The sequence below is a fragment of the Pelecanus crispus genome, chromosome 1, assembly GCF_030463565.1.
Source record: "Pelecanus crispus isolate bPelCri1 chromosome 1, bPelCri1.pri, whole genome shotgun sequence".
In the NCBI taxonomy this organism is placed as follows: Eukaryota; Metazoa; Chordata; class Aves; order Pelecaniformes; family Pelecanidae; genus Pelecanus; species Pelecanus crispus.
In genome coordinates, this window is record NC_134643.1 from 20258629 (window position 1) to 20279980 (window position 21352).

The window sequence follows — 21352 nt, forward strand, 5'->3', positions numbered from 1 at the left end:
AAGGACTGTATCCTGTGGGAGGCACCCTATGCTGGAGCAGTGGAAGAGCATGATGAGGAAAGAGCAGCAGATTTTTTTGTTTCCTGACATGTTATGGTGTGATACAATTTGTTAATCAGATTCTTCATTTGTATATCCTCAGTGAAACATTTTCATCCCCCACCTTTCCTTCTGACACAAGATCTGGTCTTCCAAAAAGCTGTGGGATGCAGGTGGTAAAAACACAAGGAGGAAGCTGAACATAACATTTGGGCAAAGACAGTGCACAGAGAAGGGTTGCTGATTCACAGCATCTCTTGTGCTGCCTTTGGCAGTCAAATCTCATGAAGCCCAAGGCAGAACTCAGAGCTGCTTCCCTTGAGTAGAATCCTTATAGCTGGCCTCTGTGGTCTTGTTAACGCTGATTCTCCAAAGGTGAAACAAGCAAGTACAGTTCTTTCCTTGGCTGCAGGTGAGTTCAGGTTTTCTCTTACTTTACTCATAGGGAGTCCTTACTATTTTACTCTCTCCACACCCCCGTCGCATTTTAATCTGTATGACTCCAAGGTTTTAATTTCTTTTTTCTTTCTTATATCATTGTACTGCTGCCCATATGATGCTCTTGTTTCTTTTTACCTGGGTGCCTTTGACTAGGCAACTGATTCATAACAAAAATAACAAATGTTTTTTAAGGAAGAACTTATTGAGTAGAATTTGTTAAAAATTATTGACATTTTCTTTCCAGTTTATGATAAAAAAAAAAAAGCTCAACCAAAACAGAACAAAATTGTCTTCTTTATTTTCTGTTTATCAAGATCTGCTGAATATTATCTTAAATATGCTTTTGATTTCAAATGGACACTTCTTTCTAAGCACAATGATTCTATTAAATTCATCACAGCAGAAGGATGGATGGTAAGATGTCATGTGAAGAAGGCGGCTGGGTGGTAAGACTTCTGTGGCTATGTGCAACTTTTCCCAAAAAATGATCAGTCCTGTATAATTACAGCTGGTTTATGTTGTATCGCATGGTGTTGAAGGCTGCTATCATGAGAGATGGCTAATTGGCTATTTGATTAATAGCTCTCCACCAGACTCCATCTGTAGTGAGATTTAGCCTACTGTTCTCAAAGCTGGCTGAGGCATACCTCACCACAGCCTATCAGCACAGCTACATGCAGCTGAAAAATCATTACACAGTGAAAAAAGTTATGATTGAGCAAAAGATTTCAAGTATATGAAGCCACCATGAGATGGTCATAGTTCTTTGCCACTGGTCTGAAAGTCTTTTCCCAGTGGTACAGTGCCTAGTTTCTCCTTTAAAGAAAACATTTCCATTTTCTTGCTTTGTAAAGAGAAAGGAAAGAAAAAAAAACCATGAGGCAAAATCCCTCTCCAAAACCTCAGAGCTAGAAAAGATAATAATAATAAGTGTGATGTACTGCTAGACTAGCTAAAATGAGTTTGAGAAGAGCAATAGTATGGAGCCAGCTGTAACCCCAGAAGCTATGCACTAATGAAATTACCTGTGGCCCTGCCCTCCTTTTTATGCTGCCCAGACACAAGCGTAGCTGAGCAGGTAGTTGTCTGTGCATTGGTTTGGTAAGTGGTTTAACAGGTTTTGGTAAGTGTTTTAACAATCTGGCATAAGATGCTAGTTAAAACTAAAACCAGGACCTAACATTCTCTTATTTCAACCACTAAACTAATGGGGGAGAATAGAGTGAACTAGGTCTATAACTTTCTACATATATGCCTTCCTATCATGATGTGCACTTTTTTTTTTTTTGCAACGCATATGTTAACTTGGGAAAATGACAATGACATAAAAACAAATAGCCTATAAAACACTATTGTCAGAAAAGTAAGCTGCAAGGAATAAAGCACATACATAAAATTATAAAGATGATGGAAATATTAGCTTAATTATTTTATTTTTTATATCAGACCAGTGTTAACAGGTCTGTGAATGGGTAAATATCAAAAAAGTAACATGTTTCTGTATTTGTATTACCTATTTTAGAAAGTAAACAGAAGTGCTCTAAAAACTGTTGTAAACTGCTGCATGGAGGAAGCATCAGCAGTGTCCAGCAATGTGCACCTACAAAGCAAGCTTTATATGCTTGAATCCTAGCAACCAGCTCCATATACTTATTAGCTATCTTTTTGAATTCTATAGCTCTCTAACAAAAACCCACTGCATTTCAAGCAGTTTATTTACAGTTGGCCAATTATATGAAGACTTTCAAAGAGACATGAATACTGAGAAAATATTTGGAGAGGCACAGCGGAATGGTCTTACAGAAGAAGTCCTTCTGGATTTTATATCAAGTCCATAGAGAGACAGTAGCAAAGGCTGATCCAGGTGTAGTCAGATTTAAAGCTGGATCTTTGTGTTAAAATTTTAATCTTTTTCTTATTACTGTAAAGAGTCTACCCATCCATTCATGTCACAGCAATACTGCTTGTTATCACCTAATGGAGAATGATTCCTGGTACAGTGCTGTATAATTTAAACATAACTAGGAAAGATATTCCTTCCTAAATATATAAGATGATCTGCTGATGTACACAGAAAGTCCAGAACTGGACATGCAATAGTTCTCAATCTGGTGCCTAGTACTTCTTTATAAGTTAGACTGAGATAAAATTTGGTACATCTTGTATCTTTGATGGTAATTAATGTTAGAGTAAAGTGAAGACTTTATTCTTCAGAAGAATGTCATTCTCATGTTTGTTGTGGTTTAACCCCAGCTGGCAACTAAGCACCACACAGCCACTCACTTGCTCCCCCCATTGCGATGGGGGAGAGAATTGGAAGAGTAAAAGTGAGAAAACTCATGGGCTAAGATAAAGACAGTTTAATACGTAAAACAAAAGCTGTGCTCACAAAGCAAGCAAAACAAGGAATTAATTCACCAGTTTCCATCGGCAGGCAGGTGTTCAGCCATCTCCAGGAAAGCAGGGCTCCATTATGTGTAATGGTTACTTGGGAAGACAAACGCCATAACTCCAAACATCCCCTGCCTCCCCTTCCTTCTTCTTCCTCCAGCTTTATATGCTGAGCATGTCATATGGTACGGAATATCCCTTTGGTCAGTTGGGGTCAGCTGTCCCATCTGTGTCCCCTCCCAAATTCTTGTGTACCCCCAGCCTACTTGCTGATGGGGTGGTGTGAGGTGCAGAAAAGGTCTTGACTCTGTGTAAGCACTGCTCTGCAGTAACGAAAACATCTCTGTATTATCAACACTGTTTTCCTCACAAATCCAAAACATAGCCCCATGCTAGCTACTGTGAAGAAAATTAACTGTAACCCAGCCAAAACCAGCACAATGTTTCACCTATTTCTCCCAGTGATTAATGTGTTCTTTTAGAGTATTTAACAAGATTGTTGCAACTTTAGAAAAATGCCCACCTCTAATTCCTTAATCCCTATTCCCACCAGAATAATTTTTATTCTAATAGTTTAAATTTATAGTTTTATCCAAACTATAATTTCATCTTTCATTGACATGTATTTATATATAAATATATGCAGAGACGTATACATGTATGTATATATGCAACTTTACTAAGGAAAACTAACATGGGAAGTTTTACACATGTGCATGATTTACAGTACCTGTGATCTATTTTATGTTAAAAACATTGTTACATCTCTCCTTTTTTCAATAATACAGCTTAATTCACTGTGAGCTTAACTATTTTCAGCATTGTTTTCCTGCCTATTGTATGTGGATCATGCATGGATGTAAAAGGAAAAGGAGATACCATACCTGTTTAATTGTTTTTCAATTAAGCACCCTAAGGCTTCAGTATTTTTTACTTTCTCTTCTGTGAGAAATTAGATACTTTTTCAATATAAGCAAAGTGATGGCTTACAATACCCAACAAAAAGTAAAAAGAAACAAAATTATTGTTTTCTTCATGGCTTTTAGGCTATACATTAAGTAAAAAAACCCCAAATTTTCTGACAAAATTATTTACTTTGCAGAACACATTTTGAATTCAGTTAAAAATCCATAGTTTTATGCCTCTGGTATTTTCATATTGAGAATGTAAGTAAATGATTTACTGGCAAATGAGGTTTCAGTCTGTAAGTCTTTCTAGTTTTCAAAGCAGAATTGTTTTTTTGTTAGAAAAAGGAGTTACGGATTACTTAAATGTAGAAGAAATTCTTATGTATGCTTTTTTGGTTAGGACTACATTATATTTAGTATGATCCTTTAAATATTATATACCTAGGAAATAACCTTTTTTTTTTTTTAAGTACAGTAGATGTGACTTAGAGACGTTGGAATGAAATTCATGCCAAAGCAGAATTTACGCCTCTGTTAAAAATTAATTTTAATTAAATTAATTAATTTCTGCTGTTTTAAGAACAAAGAAAATTTACCAGGTATTCTTTCACTAGTCTAAATTAATATTATAACAATCAGTAGCAATGGGGAATATGCAATAACTCCTCTACTAGCCAATTAAAATTACTATCAACATTGAAAAACATTTCAATAGTAAGGATTAAACAAAGGAACATATTTGATAAAGACCCGTATCTTCAGGGTAAAGTCAGAAAAACGATTCAAATGTCAGAAAATGTCAGGGAACGCTGACATGCAAAAGGAAAAATAGGGGGGGGGGATTACAACATGAGCAATAGCCTAGCAAGATACTCTGTCACTTCTTTGGTTGAAAGGTGGTGACAGATTTGTGAATCTGTTATTATTATTAACTTCAATATAGCCTTGTATCCACTGCAATCTTATGTGTTTCCCAGTGTTGTATACACACAAAGGTGCACAGTGTAGGGGCATGCAAATTACAACTGTTGTCAACGCATGTAAGTCACCAGAAAATAACCACAATATTATAGATGAAACGGAGCAGTGTCTTAAAGGCCTTGCAGAGTAGAGCCTCCAAAGGAATCAATTTTGTCAAGGGTTTTCTTATACAGCTCTCTGCTGACAGCTGTGCAGTTTATAATCTTTTTTCCCCCCAAACTTCCACAGTATCATTCAGAATGAGTCCACTGCCTAAGTACTTCTCAGTCACTGTGAGTACACGCACTATTAACATGCCAACATTTTAAAATGCCTAAATTACAGATGGCAATATTGGAAAGATTGAGCTGTGAATGACCTTTTCTCCACATCATTGGATTGGGATATTGTTCTGTTTAAGGGCATTTGGTGCTGCTCATTAATGCCAATGTCACTTTGTTCAAAAGGTGAACATGCCAGTGTGCATCTGGTGAGAGGAAAAAAATCATATGCCTCTCAGCATTGCGCCAACCAAAGCAAGAACTTTCAGTTGCACCATTGCAATTTACATTTACTTCAAAAAACAAACTAATTGCTCACTGAAATTTCAATTTGGACCAAAAGAACCTTTTTAGAATCCAAGTGGTTTAGTTAGAACATGTTATATTTATGTTAAAAGACTTCTTTTGATCTCTTTAAACAAATTAATTTAAAAGGTATAGAATAATAATTTAAATGAAATGCAAACTTTTATAATGATTTTTAGTTTTCTCTGTTTATCTTCTTGCTTGACTTACCTTACAGAAAATAGAGTTGCAAATAATACATATTTTTATACATTTTTTTAGTGCTGAGAACTCTGCCAAGGTATTACAATATAATTGATTCTCCAAATACTTTTTTTTCTCTGAGTATATGAAAATAACATTTTATGGGATTCACTATTTTTTTTCCTTCCTGAACTATTTCTCATCTTAGTCAAAGTGAACTGTTTTTGAAATATAGGAAAGACATAACGTAATAAAAACAAATGCTTCTCAGTGTTCACTAAATGAACGTCCAAGTAAAACCTTCCTGAGAAATCAAAAATAATGTATGAAAGAAAAGGACATGAAAATGAATGTATTCCAATAGTTCTAGCAAAACTGGGTAGCACTGTGTGAAAATGTAGTGTAATGTATTTAACTCTTGGCAATCATTTTTCATCAGTTTCTCAAGGACTACCTGGCACTGTAGCTTGAGAGCCAAATTTTTAATTTCTTTGATTCTGACCTAGCTATCAGTTTCTTGAGAGTTCACTTACAGAAAATAGAGAAATTTTCTGTCTCCCTCAACTGCCAATCACAATTATAACTCAGTTAATGTGATTTTCACCATTACAAGTTGTACTGTGTCTGGCTGGGATGGACCTAGCTTTCTTCATAGCAGCCTGTCTGGTGCTGTATTTTGGATTTGTGGCTAAAACAGTGTTGAGAACACAACACTGTTTTGGCTGTTACTGAACAGTGCTTGCACAGCATCAAGGCTTTCTTTTTGCCCCTGGAATTAGCCTAGGGGTGGGTAAGAGACTGAGAGGGGCACAGCCAGGAGAGCTGACCCAAATTGGCCAAAGGGATATTCCGTATCATATAATATTATAATCATCAACAAAAACTGTGGTAGAAGAAAAAGTGGGGGGGCTTTTGTTTTCCAAGATGGCTACTGCTCAGTCATCAGTCCAGTTGTAAAAGGCTGTGATTGCCTTTGAATCCCTTGTCCCCCAATCTTTCATCTATTAAAATATCTTTATCTCAACCCACAAGGGTTTTTTTCATTGTAGGGTTTTTTTTGGTTTTCCCCCCACATATTTTTCTTTTCTTCTTCTTATTCCCCCTTCCTGCTGGGAGTGGGGAAGAGTGAGCAAGCAGCTGTGTAGATGCCTAGCTGCTGGCCAGGGTCAACCCACCACACAAAGTCCTCAGGTTCTACTCTGACATGAGAGCACACATCTCAGGGATGGCCTGGGCTCACTTTGGGCGGAGCTGGGCTGGGCTGGTTTCAGCTCCTGCCTTGTGGTCAAGTGCCTGTTGCCTCCCCTGCCTGAGCTTGAGCTCTGCCAATGCCTCTGTGGGAAGGGTTAGGCAAACACAGGTAGTCACTGCCCAGCAAATGAGAACCCCTTGGAAGGCTGTGGGGCCACACTCACACCTCAGCTGGGAGCAGACAGAGGCAGCAGCCTGGACCAAGAAAACAAATGTAATCTCAAGGAAATGCCAAGACTGAGGAGGAAGGGAATCCACCCACCAGTGGTGAAGTCCTCCCAGTGCAGGTCCCAAGGCAGTGAGGGCTTGCTGTGACACCCCTCACTTCTGTTGGAAGAAGACTGGCCCCATCGACATTTGGAGAGAGAGTGTGAGCACAGCAGAGGAAGGGGTAGACAGCAGGAAGGGTAAATAGAACTATTTTAACTTTATTGCTGGTGAGGTTATTTCTGTATGAAGACTATTAAATTGAAAATATTAATAGGAATGTCAAATTAACTTCACATATATAAGATGACCTCTTTTGCTCATAAAAAGAACTAATAACAGTGCTACCATTATTCCATGAAATTTAACTTCCAGGAATGGCAGCAGAAACATGTTTCTGCTTCAGACATTGAAAAACTGGCCATCAGTGGTAACATTCCTGCGATGAAAATATTTCAAGGTAGCATTTCTGGGAATCAAATCACAGTATAGCTGTCCACAAATATTTTGCAGGCTACTATTTGCAATTAATATTTTGCCTTATACCTTATCTAGAACTAGAGACATATTTTGAGAATTCATTTTTCTGGTAGTAGGAAAGAAGAATGTATTTCCAGGTAATGTTGTTACATTGGTAGGCACTTAAAGTAAAAAAAAAAATAAAGCAAAACTCCTGATGAGAGGAAAAAATGCTTTTCTTAAAGAAAATGTTTATGAATTTCTGAAATAGGACATTTAAAATAAACAGTAGTCTGTTGCGTAGCACTGATATTTTCCTTTTTGAGGATATTTCTTAGTCATCCACTGATAGATCATTCACTGAAACTGTTGAGATTTAAGCGTATATCTGAGATCATAACTAAAGTACTCCTGGTTTACATTCTTGATTTAGTATTTAAAAAATTACATCACAATATCTTACCATATCTTACACTGGACTGCATTAAAACAAGCCATTGAGGCAAGGGATATTACAGTGAGTGTTGAGTAAAGGCCACGCCTTATCATGCAATCATAGAAATGCCTGTCAACACTACAGTTACTGATTCAGTACTGGCTCAAGAGGCCAGGGTAGCTGGAAACATGAAATGCCTTAAGAAAAAAACCCATGATTTAGTACATTTGACTGGCCTCGTTCTTTCTTGTCAATATAAATTCTTTATTTTCTGGAACATAATAACAGAATATTAGAGGAGTTGTTTTTTGCATCCCTTCAGTTAGGGGTCTGGCAGTATTTTCTTGAAATACAGCACCCCTGGCTTTGTAGGTTTATAACTGAGCTGTAGACATCTGTATTGTGCTAGAGATTTTATGAGCTATTTTCCACAGAGGAAAAATAATGCAGCCAGCACATTAAAAAAAACCCAAATGAATGAAAACACAACTTTGGAGTCCAGTGCAGTAAAACCAGCAAATTCTGAAGCATGTCAACATCAGAATAAAAGGACCTAAGTTAGGTTGACCCCCTAGTATGATCTGGACGAGGGGACTGAGTAGACCCTCAGTAAGTTTGCAGATGACACCAAGTTGGGTGGGAGTGTCGATCTGCTGGAGGGTAGGATGGCCCTGCAGAGGGACCTGGACAGGTTGGATCAATGAGCCGAGGCCAACTGTATGAGGTTGAAGAAGGCCAAGTGCCGGGTCCTGCACTTGGGTCACAACAACCCCATGCAATGCTACAGGCTTGGGGAAGAGTGGCTGGAAAGCTGCCTGGCCGAAAAGGACCTGGGGGTGTTGGTCGATAGCCGGCTGAACATGAGCCAGCAGTGTGCCCAGGAGGCCAAGAAGGCCAACAGCATCCTGGCCTGTATCAGGAATAGTGTGGCCAGCAGGAGCAGGGAGGTGATTGTCACCCTGTACTCAGCACTGGTGAGGCTGCACCTGGAATACTGTGTCCAGTTTTGGGCCCCTCAATACAAGAAAGACATTGAGGTGCTGGAGCGTGTTCAGAGGAGGGCAACAAAGCTGGTGAAGGGTCTGGAGCACAGGCCTTCTGAGGAGCGGCTGAGGGAACTGGGGTTGTTTAGCCTGGAGAAGAGGAGGCTGAGGGGAGACCTTATCACTCTCTACAACTACCTGAAAGGAGGTTGTAGTGAGGTGGGTGTTGGTCTCTTCTCCCAAGTAACCAGCGATAGCACAAGAGGAAATGGGCTCAAGCTGTGCCAGGGGAGGCCTAGGTTGGAAATTAGGAAACAATTCTTCACGGAAAGGGTAGTCAAGTATTGGAACAGGCTGCCCAGAGGTGGTTGAGTCACCATCCCTGGAGGTATTTAAAAGAGTGTAAATGTGGCACTTAGGCACATGGTTTAGTGGTGGACTTGGCAGTGCTAGGTTAACAGTTGGACTCAATGATCTTAACAGTCATTTCCAACTTAAACCATTCTGTGTTCCATGTACAGCAGCTACAGTCCAAACAGAGTAATATCATGGGTGAAATGGCTAATTAGTAAGAACCAGCAAGAAGAGTAAACAGACTGCACCATTCCCTGGTGATTTCTCTAAGTCAAAGAGCTGATTCACACTGCTTCCTGCATAACCTCCAAAATATAGTGATTATAAAAATGTGCTATGTAACTATTTCTGTGCAATAATTGATCTCACCTCTATCTTTGAAGGTCATCTAATGATTCCTCTCCCTCAGAGAGGCCACTATCATTCTGGACAGTTCACTTTCAGTTAGACGCAGGAATTAAAATAGTAGTGACTTTATTTCTAGTTACACTGATTGGGTGAAATATGTTTAGGCTTGTGAACCTTAAATTTGAGGAAACAATTGGTAGACTTCACACAAGAAAGTAATAACTAGCAAAACATGAAGAATTTCACTCTGACTCTGCTTTTTCCCTTACAACATACCATAAAAAGTTAACATACGCAACTATCAATTCAGTAGCTTTCTTCCATTGCTTTATATTAGTTATAGATACTGCAAAGCTGTAAGTATAATGTTTAGCAAAAATTTGATTAAACTTTTGGTGTTTATCTACAGTCTGACTTTCCAAAGGGAGTTTAATCTCCTGTCTTCACATTTTAAAATGGCAGGACCCTTTTATAGGGCCCTGGAAAAATTCTTTCTTTGTACAGTTGCCACTGATTTTATATATTCAAATCTATATTTTTAAACAACAGAATCCAAAGCACAAAGAATTAATCATAACAGTTTTACCAGCCCCTAGATTTCGAAAATCATGATCAAGGCCACTAGGACAATGGGCTAGGTCTTAGAAATCCAAGAGGTGATAGAAAAATCTGAAAAATATATTGCAGTTCTGGTTTGTTTTTCAGCTTTCATTAGAGATCTTTAGGTTCTTGGTCATTGCAGAGCCCAGAAAAAAGCTTTTTTTTTCCTACTGTTTTCCTTAGTTCAGACATTCAGGCTTCCTATGCAAAGGATGGAAAGATGCAACAAAAGAATAGATCCCCAAAGTCTTTTACATTAATCTTGAATGTGTCTAAACTAGTTCTTAGGAAATACTTATGAAATGATAAATTCCTACACTGAGTAGAAGTTAGGCATCAGTTTCAAGAAAAAGTGTTCCTCTCTCTCGTTTCACAGCCATCAGCCTCAAAACCAGCAACAAACCTTTGCCTCCCCAAATAGAAACAGTTTGACCTTTTGCTATATGAATGAACAAAAATAAAGTTTTTAAAAAAAAAACAAACTAAAATTGATTTCTTGATGTTCAAAAGTTAGAGAACATCCCTGAATGTAGGCGAAGAAATTAAATCCAATTCTTTCAGGTAGAGCGAACAGTTACAAGTTTGGGTTTCTTATCTTTGACACCAGGTTGCATATAGGAGTCTAGTAGTATCATTCTCCTACTTTACAACATAATTACTCTGGGATCTTGCAACAAAGAAAAAAAAAGGGAAAATACAAGCTATTAAGACCCTTTGAGAGTTTCCAAGACTTGTGTGATTATATGCTTTGAAACAGGAATTCAAGCATTTGCTGTTTTTTCTAGTAGATACAGAAGTAATCTGGGGAACCTCCCCCAACCAAATAGCTGGGTTTTATGTTTCATGATACCTATAGACATTTCTAGCACTTTCCTTTGGGGTCACTCACATCACTTATATAGATTTAGGTATTTTAGTTTTCATTTTATTTTCAAGAATGTTTGTTGACAAATAACTAAGAAGTGATTCAAACCCTGAGTGGTTTCCATGTTAGCATCTCAACTTGGCTGAAGCAAACAGTGCTGCAGAAAGATATTATATTGCTACGAAATAATGCATTCAGCACACTGACACACATTCACTATCTATCCTTCTAAAAGATTTTCTATGTGTACTCCTGAGTATAGCATCTGACCACTTCAAGTGGACATTATTAGAGTTTTGGACAAGATTTTAAAGCTTTTTTAAAAATTTTTTTTCATGGAATAGAGTTTATATTCTGGGTTTTTTAGATATTATTAATTTATGATTGTCCTATCCTTATCCTGTAGCTGCCTTTTTGGTTGGTTGTTTTTTTGCTGGGATTTTTTTTTTTTTTTGTAAATTTTGAGGTTTTAATGGCTGTTGTTTAGAATAAATATAATACACTTCATAATCTATTCATTTTTTCCACTTCTTTCTACTGTAAGTTGAAAAATCCTGACTCAGTCAAGCCTGATATATCAGGCTGGTGTTATGACACTGGCTAAAAAGCTTCAGGGATTAACATCAACATTGGAGACATGTATACAGGCTATACCATGGCCACAACAGCCCCAGGAATAAAGGGTCCTTTCAAATTGAGCTACAAATGTAGTAGAACCAAGAGCAGCAAGACTAAAGGAAGTCCTATTTTCTTGAGCAGTCAAAACCCCATAGGATACACAGAATCGGAGAGACGCTGACGGTAACTTTTACATTTCTTGCAATTGCTGTGAGCCAAACAACTGCTGCTGACAAACCAGGGAATACAGTTTCTCCCTTCTGCCCCAGTATCCTGTATCTCAGATGTAAGGTATACCTGCACAGTTCATTACAGGTGGAAATGAGTGTGCTCTAGATATATTCTAATCTTGAAGACTGAGGTCATTTCCAAACCAGAAGCTGTGTTGCCACAGCTAGCATGGTCTTGAGCTAATAAGCCATGCTGAGAAGCTGCACGTAAAACACAGGTAGGTGCCCTGAGAGTGAGGGCTGAGTTGTTTCTCCCTTCCAGCAGAGTATTGTATAGATTTACATATAGATAGTTGCCAGTTCTTCGTATGTGCCTTGCCCACATTTGTGGATTGACAGCTGTTTTAAGTATCTTGAGGATGTTTAGTCATTCTTCAAGTGAATTAATGTCCAGTGTCAAGTACAGCAAGTCTCTTGATACATATAATATGAGGGAGGCAAATTATCTTAGTTCATGACTTGCTTCAGGGATATATTTGTATATTTATCCCTAGAGAGGGGTTAAAAATCCCAACACACATAGGTATTTTCTGTCCATTCCTACTACTAAGCAGTTTGAATAGCAGAAGGTGGTTAAGTTTTGAAGAGGAAAGGAAAAAAAAACTTCTCAATGTAGATACAGAAAACCCAACACACCCAAAATGCAGCCTCAGATAATGGGAAAGAAACCTGAGAAAAACACTAAAGGATAAATTTGCAGTGAAGCACCTAAGCAAACCAAGTGTTTATAAAATGTTTAACTGCTTTTTAATTTAATATACATTACAATATTTAATTTATATAATGAACTTTATAACAGTAGCAAAAGTCATTGTGCAAGAGCAGTGTTGCCTATGCTGACAATTTTATTGTTATGCTCATGATATTTGGTGTTTTTTCTGAAGCCATGGCTTCCAACTTTATTACATTTAATGAGACTCTCAGCTTTAATTTTAAAATAAAAAAGCTTTATTGGCCCTGTGTTTTCAAGAAAAGCATGTTCATATACTAAATGTCTAAAACCCAGAAAACAAATAAGTATGTGGTACACATGGCTTAAAAAATTAATAAATCTGCAGGTATTTTAATCCAGTCAATTCATAGAATCATAGAATGCTTTGCGTTGGAAGGGGCCTTTAGAGGTCATCTAGCCCAACCCCCCTGCAGGGAGCAGGGACAGCTTTAACCAGATCAGGTTGCTCAGAGCCCCGTCCAACCTCACCTTGAAGGTTTCTAGGGATGGGGCCTCCACTACCTCTCTTGGGCAACATGTTCCACTGCTTCACCACCCTCAGTGTAAAACATTTCTTCCTTATAGCCACTCTAAATCTATCCTCCTTTAGTTTAAAACCATTACTCCTTGTCCTGTCACAACAGGACTGCTAAAAAGATTCTCCCCATCTTTCCTGTAGGCCTCCTTTAAGTACTGAAACGCCGCAAGAAGGTCTCCCTGCAGACTTCTCTTCTCCAGGCTGAACAACCCCAACTCTCTCAGCCTGGCCTCATAGGAGAGGTGCTCCAGCCCTCGGATCATTTTGGTGGCCCTCCTCTGGACCCGCTCCAACAGTTCCATGTGCCTCTTGTGCTGAGGGCCCCAGAGCTGGACACAATACTCCAGATGAGGTCTCACCAGAGCAGAGCAGAGGGGCAGAATCACCTCCCTCGACCTGCTGGCCACACTTCTTTCGATGCAGCCAAGGATACAGTTGGCTTTCCGGGCTGCAAGCGCACATTGTTGGCTCATGTCCAGCTTTTCATCCATCAGAACCCCCAAGTCCTTCTCTGCAGTACTGCTCACAATCCCTTCACCCCACAGCCTGTATTGATATTGGGGGTTGCCCCGACCCAGGTGCAGGACCTTGCACTTGGCGTTGTTGAACCTCATGAGGTTCACACAGGCCCGCCTCTCCAGTTTGTCCAGGTCCCTTTGGATGACATCTCATCCTTTTGGCATGTCAACTGCACCACTCAGCTTGGTGTCATCTGCAAACTTGCTGAGGGTGCACTCGATCTCACTGTCTATGTCATTGACGAAAATATTAAACAGCACTGGTCCCAGTATGGAAACCTGAGGGACACCACCTGTCACTGTTCTCCATGTGGACATTGAGCCATTGACCACTACCCTGTTTCAATTTCTGAGCAGCTGAGAAATTGAAAATTTATGCACACTTTCCCAACTCCCCTGTTTTGCCATGAGGTATTTGTAACACAGGGGGCTGAACCAAAAGCTTCATGTAATGGCTTCATCATCAGGCTCATATTTATGGTGTATCCTTAGAGGTTTCTCACTCATGTTCCACATTTTTTTGCCAGAAAGCAACACTATCAACAGTGTCAGAACACTTTCAGGAGCTCAAACTTTAATAACAAAACTTCTGAATTTCAAATTTCTATCAGGAAAATGGTCCCCCCCTTGATTTGATTCAGCAAACCTCCAGGCCCTCGTCCTGTCTTATTTCTATGTTCTAAAGGGAGAGGGTGAGTTAATATATTAAGTTTGTTTCATATTTGCAAACATAGATAGAAAAAACAACCTGGTAACATTTTTTTTGATGCTTTTTTAACAACCATGTTGTTAAAAACTTTAGGAGAGTTAACACAGTTAAATTGGAATTTAAGACAAATATAGGCACAGAAGTCTAGCACTATGTAACACTCCACAAATCTTTGCTGGTATTGTAAGAGTTTCAGAGGCATCTACAATTATACACTGTGCAGAATAAGACAACACAAATATAGGAGTATACTGTTTTTAATCCGTATCTTAAACATCACCTAAGTCCTGAGAGGAACATAAACATGCTTGGCATACATCAGGAATGATGTACTGCTCTCATTGAACTCTCAGTGGTGACAGGGCTCTGTCAGGAAAGGAGAAGTGTCCTCTCCTTCAGGCTCGGGAGGTTTCAACTGATAGCTCCTTCCTCCCACGCTTGGCCTTGATTTTGGAAGAAAGTGTATAAAGTAATACAGGGATCAAAAGGAGCACAATGGAAGCATCACTTTAGTTCCTGTTCCTAACGTTGCTCTCTCTTTAATCAAGTGATCATTGAAGTATCCCAATTCCTTGGGAAAGGCAGAAGCACAAGACCTTGTACTTGCTCCTCAGGTTCTAAGAATCAGATAGCCAGAGATTTTGCAAATCCTGGTGTTCTCTGTAGGCTTTAGGACAACTCACAATTTTGGACTTTACCACAGTACAGACTCTGAGATCCCTGCTCATCCTAAAAATTTTATTTAGTAGCTGCTAGTATCCTAGAAAGCATATTTATTTTGGGAAACCTTTGAAACACTTTTCTGATATTCTACTTCATAAGCTGTTTCAAAACACTGAATGGGAAATTCTGAAATTCAGCCATTTCCCCAGGTGCCTTAGTCCTAGTTCCTGTGGTTTTTTTCTTTTTTTTTTCTTTCTTCCTTTTTTTTTTTTTTCTCTTTTCTATAGGTTGGTAGTTCAACACCAAAACATCTTTGAGAACTTGGGGCTGAACAGGAGCCAACAAGAGTTAGTTACACAATGTACACAAGTGTTTTGAGGACACATGCCTAAATATTCCTGTGCCTGAAAAGTTTTAGAAAATATAGAGTTTCGATTCATATGTATAGAAGCAAACAACTAAGGTTATTTTAGAGGAATTAACTCTGAACTGAGGTAGAAAACAGATCACTGTGGGATATTATCATCTTCAGATGTTGAAGAAATTTTACCAGATCTCATCTACCAGCCAGGCAGCTCCTAAATCACATTGACATTTTTGTAAATGTTACCTACACTCTGTTGCTACTAATGACAGCTGAGACTCTAGAGAGCACTTTTGAGGTCACTCTGTGTCTGCTGCCTCTAACCACTTCATCAGGCCTCTCATGAGGCACACTCCATGCTTTGGGAAATTTAAGAATTTGTTGTGTTTGTAATGTTTTGAAGATGAACACCACAGTAGATTAATAAGCTTTAGGTTGCAATTACTCTGATTATACTTCACAAAATATTCTTTAGTAGCCTAAAAAGATCGTATTACCACAGCTAGAGTATTTATTTCTAACGAAGTACCATAGATCTTGTTGATATTCTGATTTTGATCCCACAGAGTAAAAGGAAAGCTAAGAATTTCTAGTTCTTTTGCATTTAGCCATTACTCTCTTCCCCCTGTTTTATATGTTGGTTGTAAAAAATGGAAACATGGGAACAGAAGAACTCGAGGAGTGGGGTCCAAAGTGGCAATGTTCATGCCATTGCGACCAACTGGGGAATAAGCCAGGCCAACCAGAGCAGCAACAAATGTTCCTTAGCTGCCCCCCAAGGTGAGAATCAGAAGGCCAACCACCTCAAGTGTATGTATACCAATGCACACAGCCAGGGGAACAAACACGAGGAACTGGAGCTCCATGCTCAGTCAGAAAATTATGGTATCATAGGAATAACTGAAACATGGTGGGAGAACTCACATGATTGGAGGATCATGATGGATGACTATAGGCTGTTTCATAAAGACAGGCAGGGAAGAAGAGGAGGAGGAGTTATGCTCTATGTTAAGGAGAACCTTGAATGTATAGATGTCAACTATGGCAAATGTGGAAGCCCTATTGAATACCTCTGGGTCAAGATCAGAGGGGTCAGTTCCAAGGGGCATCTTATAGTAGGCATCTGCTACTGACCTCCAAACTGAGACAATAAGACCAATGGAGCAATATTTGGATCACTTACGCAAGCTTCAGGTGAACAGAACCTGGTTCTTACGGGTGACTTCAACTACCCAGACATTTGTTGGAAGAACAATATGGCAGCTCACATGTCATCCATCAAGTTCCTGGAATGCGTAGAGGACTGTTTCCTCATACAAATGTTAGATGTGCCAACCAGGAATGAGTCACTGCTGGACTTGCTACTCACAAACCAAGAAAACCTGCTTGGTAGTATCTTGGTTAGTGATAACCTTGGCTGCAGAGATCAAAATATGATGGAGTTTGGGATCCTGCTGAGCATGCTGAATGTTAGTTCTAAGACAAAGGTTTTAGATTTTTAGAAGAAAAAACTTCAGCTTTCTCAGAGCTCAGTTGGGAGGGCTTCCATGGGAAGCTTTAATAGAGGATAAAAGAGATACTGAGTGCTGGGAGTTTTTCAAGAACACTCTCCTGGAAGCACAAAACCAATTCATCCACTTTAAAGGTAAGTGAAGTAGGCAGAGGAAGAAACCCCCTTGGCTTAAATGTGAGCTTCTGAGTCTGCTCAAAACCAAAAAAGAAGCATACCAGAGACAGAAAAGCAGACGAATACCCATTGATAACTACAAGGGCATTGCCAGGGTGTGCAGATAAGCAGTTAGAAAAGCAAAAGCTCAGCTCAGATTGAAATTGTGCAGACATGTCAAAAACTATAAGAAAGGGCTCTTCAGGTACATAAAAACCAAACAGAAACAGAAGGAAACTATCAGCCTGTTGTTAAACAGGAGAGGTGAATTAGTCACCCACAGCTCTGAAAAGGCAGATGTTCCTAACACTTTCTTCACTTCCGCCTTGACCAACACTGGTGTGTCCCACACCTTGGGAACAAAAATCCAGGTTGATGCAAGCATAAATCCACCATCAGTGAAGGAAGAGTTGGTATGTAAAATATTACAGGAACTTGACCCCTAAAAATTGATGACCCCTGACATTATCCACCCGAGGGTGTTAAGATCGCTGGCTGATATCATTGCCAGGCCTCTCTCTATAATCATTGAGAAGTCATGGAGATCAGGGGACGTCCCAGAAGACTGGAAGAAGGCTAATGTCACCCCATCTACAAGAAGAGCTTAAAGGAGGATCCAGAAAATTATAGGCTCATCAGTCTTAGAATCATAGAATCATTTAGATTGGAAAAGACCTTCAAGATCATCCAGTCCAACCATTAACCTACACTACCAAGTCCACACTAAACCAGTCAAGGGTAGACTAGCCATGTCTACCCATTTTTTGAACACTTCCAGGGATGGGGACTCCACCACCTCTCCGGGCAGACTGTTCCAATGCTTGACTACCCTTTCCGTGAAAAAATTTTTCCTAATATCCAACCTAAACCTCCCCTGGCACAGCTTGAGCCCATTTCCTCTCATCCTATCACTAACTACTTGGGAGAAGAGACCAAAACCCACCTCACTACAACCTCCTTTCAGGGAGTTGTAGAGAGTGATAAGGTCTCCCCTCAGCCTCCTCTTCTCCAGGCTAAACAACCCCAGTTCCCTCAGCCGCTCCTCAGAAGGCCTGTGCTCCAGACCCTTCACCAGCCTTGTTGCCCTTCTCTGGACATGCTCCAGCACCTCAATGTCTTTCTTGTATTGAGGGGCCCAAAACTGGACACAGTATTCCAGGTGCGGCCTCACCAGTGCTGAGTACAGGGGTACAATCACCTCCCTGCTCCTGCTGGCCACACTATTCCTGATACAGGCCAGGATGCTGTTGGCCTTCTTGGCCCCCTGGGCACACTGCTGGCTCATGTTCAGCCGCCTGTCGACCAACACCCCCAGGTCCTTTTCGGCCAGGCAGCTTTCCAGCCACTCTTCCCCAAGCCTGTAGCGTTGCATGGGGTTGTTGTGACCCAAGTGCAGGACCCGGCACTTGGCCTTCTTCAACCTCATACAGTTGGCCTCGGCTCATTGATCCAACCTGTCCAGGTCCCTCTGCAGGGCCATCCTACCCTCCAGCAGATCGACACTCCCACCCAACTTGGTGTCGTCTGCAAACTTACTGAGGGTGCACTCAATCCCCTCATCCAGATCATTGATAAAGATATTAAACAAGGCTGGCCCCGAAACAGAGCCCTGGGGAACACCACTCGTGACCGGCCACCAACTGGACTTAACTCCATTCACCACTTCTCTGGGCTCGGCCACCCAACCACTTTTTTGCCCAATGAAGAGTACGCCTGTCCAAGCCATGAGCTGCCAGCTTCCCAAGGAGAATGCTGTGGGAGACGGTGTCAAAGGCTTTGCTGAAGTCCAGATAGAAGACGTCCACAGCCTTTCCTTCATCTACCAGGTGGGTCACCAGGTCATAAAAGGAGATCAGGTGGGTCAAGCAGGACCTGTCTTTCATGAACCCATGCTGGCTGGGCCTGATCCCCTGGTTGATCTGCACTTGCCTGTTGAGTTCACTCAATATGAACCTCTCCATATTCTTCCCTGGCACCAAGTCAGGCTGACAGGCCTGTAATTCCCTGGGTCCTCCTTCTGGCCCTTCTTGTAGATAGGCGTCACATTGGCAAGCTTCCAGTCATCAGGGACCTCCCCTGTTAACCAGGACTGCTGATGATGGAAAGTGGCTTGGCAAGCTCCTCTGCCAGCTCCCTCAGTACTCTCGGGTGGACCCCATCTGGCCCCATAGACTTGTGAGCATCCAGGTGGCATAGCAGGTCATTAACTGCTTCCTCCTGGACTATAAGGACTCCATTCTGCTCCCTGTCCCTGTCTTGCAGCTCAGGGGGCTGAGTACCCTGGGGATACCTGGGCTGGCTATTAAAGACTGAGGCAAAGAAGGCATTAAGTACCTCAGCCTTTTCCTCATCCTTGGTGACAATATTCCCCCCCACATCCAGCAAAGGATGGAGATCCTCCTTGGCTTTCCTTTTCTTGTTGATGTACTTATAGAAGCATTTTTTATTATCTTTTACAGCATTGGCCAGATTGAGTTCTAGCTGGGCTTTTGCCTTTCTAATTTCCTCCCTGCAGGACCTAACAAGATCCCTGTTCTCCTCCCGAGTTGCCCGCAACTTCTTCCAAAGGCAATAGGCTCCCCTATTTTCCCTGAGTCCCCGCAAAAGCTCCCTATTCAGCCAGGCCAGTCGTCTTCCTCGCCGGTTGGTCTTACGGCACATGGGAACAGCCCGCTCCTGCACCCTTAAGACTTCCTTCTTGAAGAAGGCCCAGCCTTCCTGGACCCCTTTGCCTTTCAGGACTGCCTCCCAAGGGACTTTCCCAACCAGCGTCCTGAACAGGCCAAAGTCTGCCCTCCGGAAGTCCATAGTAACAGTTTTGCTGCCCCTCCGCTTGGCATCGCCCAGAATCGAGAACTTTATCATATCATGGTCGCTAAGCCCGAGACGGCCTCCAACCTCAACATTTCCCACAAGCCCTTCTCTGTTAGTAAACAGCAGGTCAAGCGAGGCACCTCCCCTGGTAGGCTTGCTTACCAGCTGCGTCAGAAAGTTGTCCCCCACATGCTCTAGGAACTTCCGAGACTGCTGCCTCTCTGTTGTATGGTATTTCCAGCAGATGTCCAGCAAGTTGAAGTCCCCCACAAGAACAAGGGCTAGCGATTGCGAGACTTCTGCCAGCTGCTTATAGAACACCTCATCTACCTCTATATCCTGGTTGGGTGGTCTATAGCAGAGTCCCAACAGGACAGGTCTTACTTCAGTCCCTGGCAAAGTTATGCTACGAATCCTCCTGGGGGCTATCACAAGTCAAATGAAGCATATGATTGGGAAAAGCCAGCATGGATTCACCAAGGCCAAGTCATGCTTGACAAGCCTGATCACCTTCTATGACAAAGTAACCTGCTTAGTTCATGTGGGGAAAGAAGTGGACGTTGTCTACCTGGATTTCTCCAAGGCATTCGGTGTTGTTTCCCACAGCCTCCTCCTAGAGAAACTGACATGTTAAAGTCTACACAAGTGGTCTGTGCAGTGGGTGAGGAGCTGGATGACAGGCTGCACCCAGAGGGTGGTGGTAAATAGCTCTTTTTCAAACTGGCAACCTGTCACAAGTGGGGTCCCCTAGGGATCGATATTAGGCCCAACGTTATTTAATATCTTCATAAGTGATCTCGATGATGGGATCAAGTGTACCCTGATGAAGTTTGCCGATGATACCAAACTGAGTGGACACTTCAGAAGGGAGAGCCACCCTGCAGGAAGACCTGGATAGGCTGGAAGAGTAGGCTAACAAGAACCTTATGAAGTTCAACAAGGACAAATGTAAGGTCTTGCTCTTGGGAAAACATAATCCAGGAGTGCAGCACAGGTTGGGATCTACCCAGCTGGGAAGCAGCTCTGTGGAAAGGGACCTGGGGGTCCTGGTGGACAACAAACTCAGATTGAGTGAATATATGCTGCTGCGGCAAAGAAAGCCAACAGGATGGTGAGTTGCATCAACAAGAGCATCACCAGCAGAGATAAAGTCATTATCCCACTCTACTCAGCATTTGTCAGGCCACACCTGGAATACTGTGTTCAGTTTTGGTCCCTGCTATGCAAAAAAGACGTGGACAGGTTGGAGAGGGTCCAGAGAAGGGCCACAAAGATGATCAAAGGACTGGGAAGCCTGCTGCATGAGGGAAGGCTGAAAGAACAGGGTTTGTTCAGCCTTGAGAAAAGAAGGCTTAGGAAAGACCTTATCACCATGTTCTAGTATTTAAAGGGTGGCTACAAAGAAGATGGAGGCTCCCTTTTTACAAGGTGTCACATGGAAAAGATGACGGGTTACTCCTGGGGAGATTCCAATTGGACAGAAGAGGAAATTTCTAGACAATGAGAAT